The sequence below is a fragment of the Python bivittatus genome, unplaced genomic scaffold (assembly GCF_059951505.1).
Source record: "Python bivittatus isolate LINGU-HERP-01145 unplaced genomic scaffold, Pbiv_v1 ctg000610_np1212, whole genome shotgun sequence".
NCBI classification, from domain to species: domain Eukaryota; kingdom Metazoa; phylum Chordata; class Lepidosauria; order Squamata; family Pythonidae; genus Python; species Python bivittatus.
In genome coordinates, this window is record NW_028277088.1 from 8712436 (window position 1) to 8724803 (window position 12368).

At 42.0% G+C, this 12368-nt stretch overlaps 1 long non-coding RNA gene across 21 annotated transcripts in view; it reads left to right on the forward strand.

The window, feature by feature from the left end:
• The window catches only part of LOC112543199 (uncharacterized), a 71372-nt gene that overhangs the window by 38295 nt on the left and 20709 nt on the right, over positions 1 to 12368 (forward strand). For 2 of the 21 annotated variants that reach the window (XR_015797899.1, XR_015797897.1), the window contains exons 1-5: positions 1587 to 1802; positions 5766 to 5879; positions 6114 to 6256; positions 6493 to 6732; positions 11611 to 11850. This is a non-coding gene — a long non-coding RNA (uncharacterized LOC112543199). Of the gene's footprint in view, positions 1 to 1401; positions 1550 to 1582; positions 1803 to 5765; positions 5880 to 6113; positions 6257 to 6492; positions 8900 to 11610; positions 11851 to 12368 lie in introns of those variants that run through there. The other 19 variants (XR_015797900.1, XR_015797902.1, XR_003086580.2 and 16 more) reach the window with 17 other exon arrangements.

Here is a 12368-nt window from a genome sequence, read left to right on the forward strand (position 1 = left end):
GACTGGGGTTAGGGACAGGTGCCAACGGACCTGTTTCACAAAAAAGTAAAGACTGGCTTATTGCATAGGTGAAGGCATGCAGGACCACCTAGAGACCACTCGTATTCCCTGACGATGGCATCTGAAAGTTCCCTTCAAAAAGCTACATTGTGCATTAGCACAGTGCACAATGCACTAACACACGATGCAGCATTGGCCATGCACAGTGTAGCTGATGCACAATGTAGCGATGAATAGCTAATAGCTAATGCATAGTGTAGCAATTAATTAATTAAATCCGTAATAGAAAATTACCTAATTCTGAACAAATTATGCTGTAACTACAATAGGAATGGAAAGGTTCCTGTTGATCTCCTGTTGGCTCTTTTAGGCAGCCTAACCAAGTTTCTTTTGGCTTGGCTGGGGTACTGATCACACAGTAAAGCTTCTGTTCTGTCATCGGAGTTGCTGGAGTCTTGTGGCACCTGGGGATGGGCTGGTTCTCCCTTGGGGGGGGGTATTCCTGTCCACTCTTGGCTTGCTGATCCCCCCCCCTTCTTTGTGGCTCCAAGATCCCCAGATCGCCGCGGTGTCCTTATGCCAGGCTTCTGAACTTCCCTCCGGCAAAGTTGCTTTATTTATACCCATCATTGTGAAAAGCAGAACAAAAAATGGCACCCAAGAATTTGTTCCTTCAGTGTCCTCTGGAGAGAGCATTAGTCTGCAGTAACACGGAGGTTTGTGCAGAGTCTGGCTTGGGGAGTGAAGCTGGTGGCCATGTGGAAGTTGGGGCGACAACATGATGCATGGGGGAACCCATGTTGGTAAGGAGAGCTCCCTTGATGCCCGCCCCACTCAGCTTGCTGGCTTCATTTATTTATTTAGAGATTCTTTCCATGCCCATAAAATTGAATGGGAAGCTGACCCACTACAAAGAGAAAATATAAGCATTTCTTTGATTGGAGAACTGCCTTGCAAGATTCAGAAAAGGATGGCAAACATTTGGTTCATATATTAGTTCAAAAGTGCAAACTTTTTTTTTCTCATTAAGATATAGGGCAGTGCGTGTCTTCCCTGTTCCTAACTCATTCCTAATATTTTTGTGGCTCTGCAGTGAAACAGCTTGGGGTTTAGATCTGCCTGTTCTCCCAAACTGGAATGCAGCTTATTCCTTTACCCCTTCAAAAGAGGGTATTTTGAAATTTGGAACCTTTGCTATGCACGCTCAGTTCCCGTGTTCAGGCAGCTAAAGTCAGGGCAACCCTCTACAAGATGGCCCAATGGTGTCAGTTGATAGCCTCCTCTTTCTCTTTAATAGAACGGACAATTCTTTACAAGGATGGGCGACAAGTCTCTGTAGAGATTATGAAATTGGAGAAGCCTGTTTACCAGCAAGTAACCTTCTTTTCTCCTTCATGAAAGGCTTTGGGAAGAGGATGCTAATCAGCAGTATCACCCTCTTAAGATGCAGAGCACTTAATTAAATGAGAATGGAAACTCTACCCAGAGCTGCCCAACCTAGCGCTGGAATCCAGAGAGGAGCCTTTCAAGAGTGCGAAGAGAATGCCAAGTAAGAGTTAAATATAGTTCACAAGCAGGCACCGAGAGGCAGAGCTTACTGGCTTTCTCACTGAATGCATTCTCAATCCACCTGATGCCAGCATGCCTGCTGATTGTAAAAATCCATTTGGAAAAACTGGGCTGAATAGGTCTGCTCTTTGGATTTAATCCTAAGAGCTCTAAATGGGAAGAAGGGCAGAAACCTGATGGCTCCCGACTAGGATCCATTGCAGAGGCACAGCTCATGGCTTCAGGATTGAGAAGTAAGGATTTGACTTTGGTGCAAGGGCAGGAGGCATGTGGAGGTACTATTTGAGGTTCAGCAGAGGGTTAATTGTCCCAACTGCTGTTCCAATTGTCCCAACTGCTGGCTAGGGAGTTCTGGGAGTTGAAGCCCACAGATCTGAAAGTTGCCAAGGCTGAGAAACACTGCAGTAGAGGGATCCCTAACAAGGACATCCTTTCTTAGAAAGGCTAGGAACATGGAGTGGAGATATTCATCTCCTGGCCAGGCAAAGCTATCTGTTAGGTGGGGGTGAGTTATGTCCAAACCTTTGCCAACTCTAAAGAAAATCCCTGAGCTTGTGTCCAGGGCTTTTTGTGATTTGGGTTGCATGGGAGTGTTGTCAAAAAGCCACCTTGTGAGAATGCCTGTGTTCCTCTCCTCATTCTTCCCCAACTTTTCCCAATATTTATTACAACAATATAAAAAACAGAGCAGCCCAGGAGAATTGAGAAAGAACAATGTGCCAATAAGGTAAAAGCTGTTTAATCCTCATAATTTGCTTTAAAATTGGCTGTTCTGGCCAACCAAAAGTCCATTTAAGTCCATCTAAGCTCTTTGTGAGTCCTGAAAATTGCCTGAAAACGACAAGTTGAACAATCTGTACTAGCTCCTGCAACTTCCCCCAAGCTGGTGCCTTGTAGAAGGATTGGAAATATTAAATCCTGATTGAGAACTCAGGGGCGTCAGTGCTTCTGGATGTGTTGGGACTCATAAATTTCCAGAATTCCCCACCAATATCTGGAAGACTTCACAATTCTAGAAGACACCAGATTGTGGAAGGGTGGACAAGGAAAGCATAGAATCACAGCCTTGGAAGGTGTCTTTAAGCCCACTGAGTTCAACCTTCTGCTTAGTGCAGGAATCTAAATCAGACCAACCAAGGCAAATGGCTTGAACACACCCAGCAAAGGGAACACACCCTTCACCTTTCTACAGGTACATGCTGAAGCCACCTTCTGTCTGCTGGCCGGGGCTCTGCGCACTGTAACAATGGTATGCCTTCTTCCCCCAGGGTAATGCCCACCACGTATTTCACAAGCTGCAGCTTCTTAAGGCCAATGACGTGGGACTTCCTGGCATTCAGCCAGACTCAGTTTCTGACACATCTGTAGGCCCATTGAAATATGCAGGCTCGGAACAAGTCCCTGCATTTTTAACAGTTGTTTCGTGAGCACTTGATTAGGGGACCATAAATATGGGGAAATACTGCAGGAAAGTAGTGGATCATCAGGAAGGCTGAGTTCAGTTGTCCTTCCAAAACTGCTTAGCCATTGGAGAAAAGAGTTTTTGAAAACTATGCTCTAGGAAGCTAGAGTTGGCGTACTAACCAAGGCTGTTGATAATGAAGTGCCAAAAAGAGAAAAACGGCGAATAGAAATAGCTTTAGGCCTTATCCCCTAAATAACTGGATATCAGAGGATAGAAGGGTTGTAGGAAGAGGAAGAAGGCTGGGTTTTCTGTATGATACATGGGATTCTTGTGGGAGACTTTTTGGACTCTAATAGCCTATTTTTACCTTCTCTGGAGAAAATAAAAATGGGCTTGCCCACAGCAGCCCATGCTATTTACTAGCTTATCAGGCAGAAAACTGGAGATAGGGGAGAAGAAAAACTGATAATAGGACAGTGACTGTCAGAAAAGGAGGAAGGAACAAACCTTTTTATGGTTTGTAGCTTTGGGGATTGCTCCTAGAGATCTCCCCCTGCAATGCAGAAGGAAAATAGTAAGAAAGGTTCAGGTACAATAGAGGTGAATATGTGTAGCTCAGGGCTGAACGGTGGAGTCCTTGGGGTTCTCTGAGCTTGGTTCCTTTCTTGCAAACGTTTCATTACCCGGCTAGGTAACATCTTCAGTGCTAAAATGGGATGGGGTTTGCTATTTATGTGCTGTGGCCTGCCTTGCCATTGCTGGTAAGGGTGGGGATTTTGTTTTGCTCCTCTGATAGTTCTTTGATTGGCATGTGTTTGCTGCTTGTGTGCCCGGTGGTAACCTTTGCTTATCTGGGTGATGATTGCTGGTGATGATTGTTGGTGATTGATTGCTGGTGAGACGATCTTCTGGTCTTTGGTCTCTTTTGAATAGCATGTAGATGCTGTTTATCTCTACATACTATTCTACATACTATTCAAAAGAAACCAAAGACCAGAAGATCGCCTCAGGATCGCAAAAGGAGTCCTTTTCAAGTCTCCTTTAAGCAGAATTCTTAATTCTGACGGAGACTGCAGCCATGAAGTTAAAAGATGCTTGCTCCTTGGGAGGAAAGCTATGGCAAACCTAGATAGCATATTAAAAAGCAGAGACGTCACCTTGCTGACAAAGATCCTCATAGTCAAAGCTATGGTTTTTCCAGTAGTAATGTACGGCTGTGAGAGCTGGACTATAAAGAAGGCTGAGCGCCGAAGAATTGATGCCTTTGAACTGTGGTGCTGGAGAAGACTCTTAAGAATCCCCTGGACTGCTAGGAGGTCAAACCAGTCAATCTTAAAGGAAATCAACCCTGATTGCTCATTGGAAGGATTGATAATAAAGCTCAAGCTCAGATACTTTGGTCACCTAATGCGAAGAGAGGACTCTTTGGAAAAGACCCTGATGCTGGGAAAGATTGAAGACAAAAGGAGAAGGGGATGGCAGAGGATGAGATGGTTAGATAGCATCACTGAAGCAATGAGCATGAAACTGAGCAAACTCAGGGAGGCAGTGAAGGACAAGAAGGCCTGGCGCAATACGGTTCATGGGGTCACAAAGAGTCGGACACGACTTAACGACTGAACAACAACAACATAAATAGTTAAATAAATAATCCATTAAAAATCAAATCTAAACAACAAACCCTGAACATATCTAAAATACAAACCAGTAACCATACGAGTAACCAAAAATTGTTGTCTAATGTGGTACTGAAAGGAAGTTGTCTGAGTTTGACATCTCACTGCCTAATCGTAGAGCCAGCTCTGAAAAGTAGACCTACATCTGGCTCTAATTATTTAGACAACGTGGGGCCCCTATTTGTCTCTATGGGTGTTTCTCAACCTTGGCAACTTTAAGGTGGGTGGACTTCAACTCCCAGAATTCCCCAGCCAGAGGAATTAAAGTTGCCAAGGTTGAGAAACACTGGTCTATACAGTTGTGCAGGTGTTGGTGCATTGCACAATAGAATCCCAATTGTGCAGATGTTCCAGATCTATGTGAGTATGCACTGTTCAGCCAATTTTTATACTAAACATAGTAAAGTTCTAAATAATGGTTTGTATCTGTGGTAGTAATATTAGGGTTCGTTGTTAAATGGTATATTTATTCATTAGATTTATATCTCAGCTTTCTTTCCACAAACAGATAAACTAACAGATTCCCTTTGCACTTAATCCCTCCACAATATATTTTTAACTCCTTTGGGGCATCAAAACTGATTATGTCATAGAGAATTGGTAGCAAGAATAAGAGCTCTGTAAAGGAATATATTTTGATGGCAAAGAGTAGGGCCATTTTTATTTTGGACTGAGGATCAGGAGCTTTGCACAAGCTGATGGCTTGGGAGATGGGAGCTGTAAGGTGTTGTTCCATTTTAGTTGGTAAAATATTTCAGAGTGATCCTACCGGCTGGCTGGATTTTGGAATTAGGAGTGTGTATGTGTATGTATACTGTATTTATATGTATACGTGTGTGTGTGCTAAGCCACCATCAAAGAGCAAATTTCATATGCCTAGATTAGAGAACTACTTATCTGTTCACAAATATATCTAGGTTTGCTTTTAATAAAACTTGCTAATATTTACCAAGCATCATAATGAGGATTTTATTTTCACTCAGAAATCTACTTTATATATTAAAAGTTATTCTGGCTTAAAAAAAAACCCCTGTACTAAGCACAGATATTAGCACCGGTTGGTTGATTTAGAAAAACTTGAAAATGAAAATGTGGATGGTATTCTTATCCTGCAGGAACAAACTGAACTGAATCAAGGGACGGACTGTGGACCTGCAGCATTAGGTGGGGACACCACCCACCCAGCTCCAGTTATATCAGGGCTTGAAGGAAAAGAAGATTGCACAAAGGTGAAGTGTAAATATCCACCCACCCCATTCCTGTGTACCTAAAGGTTTGTTCTTGCGTCCTACCCAAAGAGATGCCCTTCCTGCTGGCTTGAAATGCTGGAAATTGTAGTTCAGGCCACCTGAAAGGAAGGGGAAGTTGCAATAGCCTCTCAGGGCCTTTCCATGCAAGCATTTTTGTTCTGTGGCAGGGTTTATTTGTTTATTTAAAGCATTTTTTCAAATCCTACTTTTCAGTTGAAAGCGTTCTTGGAGTGGCAAACAGCAATCGATGAAACAAGTTTGTCTCTCCCTGCTGGCTTAGCATCTGAGAAGGCCCAAGTCAAGAAAGAGAGAAAGGGCTGGATGGAGAGCAACGAGGAGAAGAAAAGCGCGCTCAGGTATCCCTTCTTGATGTTAAAAGTCCTCAGCCCAAGCAACGTTTGTGAGGATTTTTGGGCAGTCACGAAGCTTAAAGAGGAAAGAACTGGTGATCAATGCAGAAATGGGGGGGGACAGGGATTGTGCGTGTTTCTATTTTGCTAACTGGTTAACAAGTTAGCAATGTTGTGAGAACGTAAGTAGGGACCTGGAGACATACACAGATTCATCTGATCAAGCATTTTGCAACCCGCAGGGCCAAAACAAAGGGACCTTCTCTGTAAGGCGATGGAATCAACGCTTGCCTTCAGCGCTGGTAGAGCCAAAGACCCAAGCTGCGTGTGGCCATGGATTCATCTCCTCCATAAATTTATCCAATTCACTTTTAAATCTGAAGGGCCCCTTTCCCAACAGGATTGCACCTACAAAGGCAGAACTTCTGAGTCTCTCTCCAGATAGAATAACTTCCAGTCTGTTTCTGGGATCAATTCAAAGGGTGGGTGGTGACTTTTAAAACCTTGATTGGCTTGTGCCAGAGTCTCTAAAGCAATGTTTCTCAATCTCCGCAACTTTAAAATGTATAGACTTCAACTCCCAGAATTCCCCAGCCAACTACTGGCTGGGGAATTCTTGGAGTTGAAGTCTATACATCTTAAAGTTGCGGAGATTGAGAAACACTGATCTAAAGCTTAGGTGGTGGGCCAATGGTTTTCCAGATAGTGCTGAACTACAGCTGCCAGAATCCCTTGCTATTGGTTGTATGGCTGAGTCTTCAATCAGTCCTTGACGAAACAGCAGAGCACAACTGTTGAACAACAAAAACCCTCTATTTAATAATAATAAAACAACAATAGCTGTTACTGTTGTTGTTGTTATACTATTGTTCTTTCTCCCGAAGGACCATGGAGCGTTAATATTTAGGAGGACTGAGAAGGGCATTGCCTGGAGGCAGACAAAAGGGGTCTATCCTTGGACTAGTATGTTGAGAAGGTTACAGGGTTTAGGAATGGTTTGGGACTCTGCTGGCAGAGTCTGAGAGGGGCTTGAGAATTTCATTAATGGCCTCCTTCTCGCCCCCTATTCAACCACTTGGTGGAATTAATCAAGCATTTGCTGGGGAGGGTTCCAGAAATCTTAAGGTTTTGTTTATTTATTTCTTAGATTTATATCCCCCCTTTTATCCAGCTGTTTGAGATGCTGTGCACTGCATTCCTTCCTCCCGTTTCCCCCTACAACAGTGTTTCTCAACCTCAGCCACTTTAAGATGGGTGGACTTAAAGCTGGCTGGGGAATTCTGGGAGTTGAAGTCCACCCATCTTAAAGTGGCTGTGATTGACTGTGGGTTGACCCGTCTTAAAATGGCTGGATTGACTTCACTCGGTTCACTCTCACCCGTGTCTGAGAGTGAACTTAAGCCAGGCTCTCCCCATTAACCAGTGCACTAATTCAATCCCTTTCCTTCTTTGAGATGGCTCTTAGCTACCACTTCTACTAATTTATGGTCCCAGGAGAAGACCCAAAATTATATTCAGCAACTTTTATGCTTGCCCAAATAATTGCATTGTGCTTTGTTTTTCTCAGATTGAGTTATTTCTGTTTGGGCATTCAATTATAGTAAATTTATTAAAAATATTCCATACTTCAGTCAACTCTAATACTCTTTCAAATAACAAAAGTGGCCCCTTTGAAACAGACCTGAATGAAACAGAAGGTTAAACCCAGGATTAAGAAATATAATAATTAAGCAACATTATTGTCAAAGGGCATGTTGGAAAATATTCTAAAACTGTCCTTGACTACTATTGTTACACAGATTATCTTTATCGTTTACTTCTGCTTTGCAGTAGTATTACATGATCAGAGGTATTTCCAGGCTGTGGTCAAATAAGTCAAGATGGTGGCCACAACAGTATGATCGAAGACATGTGTTTCATGTACATTGCCTGTAAAAATCAGACAGACCTTCAATTGCACCATCACAGCTGCCATCTTGACTTCTTTGACCCTGTAGGTGATAACAGGGAATAGAACCTTTTCCTAATTTTTTTGTTCTCCTTGGCTGTTTTGCTCAGGATCTCATGATCATATAAAAGACTCCAAGCTTCACACCTTCCCCACCCCCAAATGGCTGTTCTCACAAACTGGAGCATTGGCACATCAGTCAGCCCCCTTTGATAGCAATAACAGAAAAAGCCTCTGCATGAGAGGCAAGAAATTAAGCGTAAATTCTTTTTTCTCTGAACATAGATGGATCAGCATTTAACACGCGTGGGAGCTGTTTTGAACATTAGAGGAAAGGCCTCCCTGGAAAAATTAAATCTAACCACTGCTCGCAGACATTATGAATGAGACGGACACAAAAGGATCTAAAGTAATGGCACATACATGTTTAGAATAAAGAAGAAGCCAGAAAGAGATTTTACTGCTTCAAACAAATATGGCAAGCTAAAACGTTGACCGTGGAAAGTACCAGTTGTAGTGAAGTCAAATCTACCCAAATATAACTCGCAAGTGACCCCCAATTTCTTGCTTTTATCATTCAACGTATGACAGAATGTTCAGATTCAAAGCACACCAAACCACACAAAGGCATACACCTGCTTTTTAAGCCTTTTCGTAAACGGTATTTTAAATTCAATTTAATAAATGAGAATTACAGTATACATGCTTATTTCTGGATAATCCCCTTGAAACAGTTTATTTATTTATCTATTTATTTCTGAGAGGGTCGCTGTTCAGCGATCAGGATGATTTCCAAAGTGAAACATGGCAGAAGGTTTAGATTGCTGCTGTTAACAAAATATAATCAAGTCCCTTGAATATGGAGCCGAAGACTTCTTAGAAGATAGCATGCAAAACAATCAAAATAGTAAGAGCCTTCCTTTTTGCAACCATCAGAGGATGCAGTAAGTGACGAAGAAGGTAGTGCTCGATCTAATTAGCAAAACTAAAATTGAGACTCAGTTGACTAAATAATTATCGTTATAAACAAAATAGTCTTTGGGGCCAAAGATATCTTACACCTTTTTCCCCCCTATTTTGATTGGTGCTGCAGGGGGAAAAAAGGGTATTTGTCCTTGCTGTTCCTTTAACTGCAGTGATTTAACCCCACAGCCAGGGAATATTCCAGTGTAGCAAGCCATTGTGACATCACAGAAGGAAAATTCCACGCCATTCCAGAATGTCTTAGATACTGTATTGGGGTCAGTGCAATTTGTCCCCCAGAAGTACTGTTGCCAAGCCCTGTATTATTTTTTTCCCCATAAATAAAACAGTCCAATTAATTTTAATATTTTCCAGCCTATGCATCTAAGTCCATCAGAAGGGATGTCATAGAATGAAAATATTAATGAGGTCTGTGCTAATTTGCGGTTGAAATAAGGCGGCTTCCATTATAAATTGGAGAGCTTCTGTATTAACCTCTAACGATGGAGGAAAATCAACCCGTTTCAACTGATTACTTAAGCCAGCTCCAGTTACATTTGCCCAACGAATTTGAATTCCAATCATTTTGCATACTATTTCCACCTATCTAATTGTCTGCTGGCCCTTCTTACTTATTATGCGAAAGTGCGGGCGCTGCTTCCCCCTCTTTTTGAAGCATGAAGAATGAAATTATTTTGTATGCAAACAGTTAAAACTCTCCTGTGTATTCCCATTCTCTGTGTGTTGATAAATTCACTTACGATGAGTGACAGTCGGAGGGTTTTGGAGGTCAGATTGGTCACTATTTCCGTGACACTGATGGAAATGATAAACTAAATGCCAGAAGTGTCCTGGGTGCATCATATGATGAAATGTGTGAAATGTCAGGGTCTAGCCAGGATCTATTAATAACTAAATATGATTGTGTGTAATGAGCAGATATTTTCATGTTGATTGAAGTATGATTCCTTTTGATCCTCCAGATGTTGCTGCTTAGAAATTCATACTGCTCTTTGGCTGCTAAATGCATAATGACCTTTTAAAACCTTTTTAACTTAAAAAAAAAAAAACCCTTAGTATTTTAAATGTGGAAGTCAAACTGGTGAGCTGCTTCTTTCATGCAGGTTTAAAGTTTCTTTTTCTTTTCTTCCATCCTTTTTCTTTTTACCTTCTGATCTTTTTTTTTTTCCTGGTCCTTTTTATCCACCCTGTCCTCTCACCAACTATTGTGGGAAAAATGGATCACATATAGGAGGAAGGGGAAGAAAAGCAATAGTTAACTTGCATGTGTTTTGATGATTGATTTATTAAGTGTTAATTTTTAATGTTCCCCACATCCATAAGCCTTTAGACCTGAAAACAGACTGGGTCCCTTGAACTTAAATAACCAGCAGGACAAACCTGATCAACTTAGTATATGTATAAAAGCAGTGTGCTCCTTCTGTGACTTTTTCAGATGAACTCTTTTATTAATATTTTCTGGACTTTTGACCAACAAACTATGATTCTCCCCTGGTGCATTATCTATTTCACAGTTGCATAACTTTTGGGCGGCCAAGGATCACATTTAGCTTCTGAATAGTTTGTCAGGATTGTGCTCTAAAAAGCAGGACAAAAACATGCAATGTACCCGGAAAAGGGGGCAAGGCTTTGATGGTGTGGTTATGGCTACCATTTTGCCTTTTTTTACCTCCCCCTGCAGACACCCTTGTTCATTTAGCTGTTTATCAAATATTACATCATTGTGCAAAATATGCTGGTCCAACAGCCAATCACAGAGACCTGTGGATTGTGAACAAAATAGTTAAAGAATAAACACAGGCAAAATGACCAGATCCATTATAAGTAAAATCAATAAATAATCTAAACGTAAGCTTTATTTATTTATTTTTATAAAAAAGAAAGGGGGAAATGTCATGCTTTGCCCATTAGTAAGGGGATGGGAGACAAATGTTGTTTCTATTACATTCTAAGGAGCTTTATTTCCATGCCTGTTACAGATATGGCTATGGGGAAATTTAATAATAGTTGGAGAGTTACAGGAAATAATCCGTGCCTAATTTCTTTCCACAAATGATATCCTTGCGGTTATAGTTATGTGGGACAATCCTGTATGTTCTTTTAATCTCTTAGGGTTTCCAGCTTTCCCCATAAATGCAAAGGCTATTTAAACCTGGGAGCAAACAAAAAAGCAACTTCATTTATTTAATATCCCTTTCTCTGGCCCTCTTATTCGGTCAAGATTGAATTTAAGAAGGAGCCAGCTTTTTCACTGAGAAGCCAAGCTGTCCAGGTGGTAGATGGGCTGAGAGTTGCAGAAGGTCAGTGCAAAAGGCTCACCAAGCTGGGGGCTGATTTCAGGAGGCGATGCTCTTTGCTCTTGAGGGATGCTAAATGTAGGATTCAGCAACAGGTAAAAGAGATTGACATAGCAGAAGTTTTCTTGCAGGAGAGCCTATGCGTTGCTATCTGTGCTACTCAAAACATAGCATCAGCACAGCTCTGAGACCTGGTTCCATTTCTGGACAAAGGCAGCAGAAGGAGACTATGCCAGAGAGAAGAGGGGATGATGGTGCCTTCAACAGCCTTTGCCCCATGGTGGCACTTCCTCTGAGCTTTAAGGCAGGGACAAGCAAGAGAAAGCGATGGGAGAATTCTCAGTGCTCCGCTTTGCGGTGGAAAAATCCAGGTGAGCAAATGAGAGGAGGAGGCCATGGCTCCTTCCGTGAACAAGCCTACCACATGTGGGCAGGACTACAGACCAATTCACCTTGCCCAATTATCCAAGAAGGCCCAGGATGGCTTATACTCTCCCTTGAGGAGTTACTACAAGCTGAATCTACCCCACCAAAGTGCCCTGAATGCCTAAAAAAAGGAAAAGAAGTTCGGAGCAGTTGCTGCCTTCTCTTCTGAGTATGGGGAGGGAGATCTTCCTGAGGGAGATCCAGGGGCCTTCTGGTTGAGGGGAGCCTCTTGGTCCTGTTCCTTTTCAGCTTGGCTTAAGGAAGAAGGAGGAAATATTGCTAGTGTGTGTGATTTCCCTTCTTTCCTCCAATCTGAATGCTTTTCCTTCGAAATGGAAGTGGCATTGCTAAGCACCCATTTAAAATATAATTTAACATCAAATGTAGCAGGAGGCAACACTGAAACCCTGATGACAGATGACTGACCTATTAAAAAAAACCTTCAATTTTTATGAAATGTAAG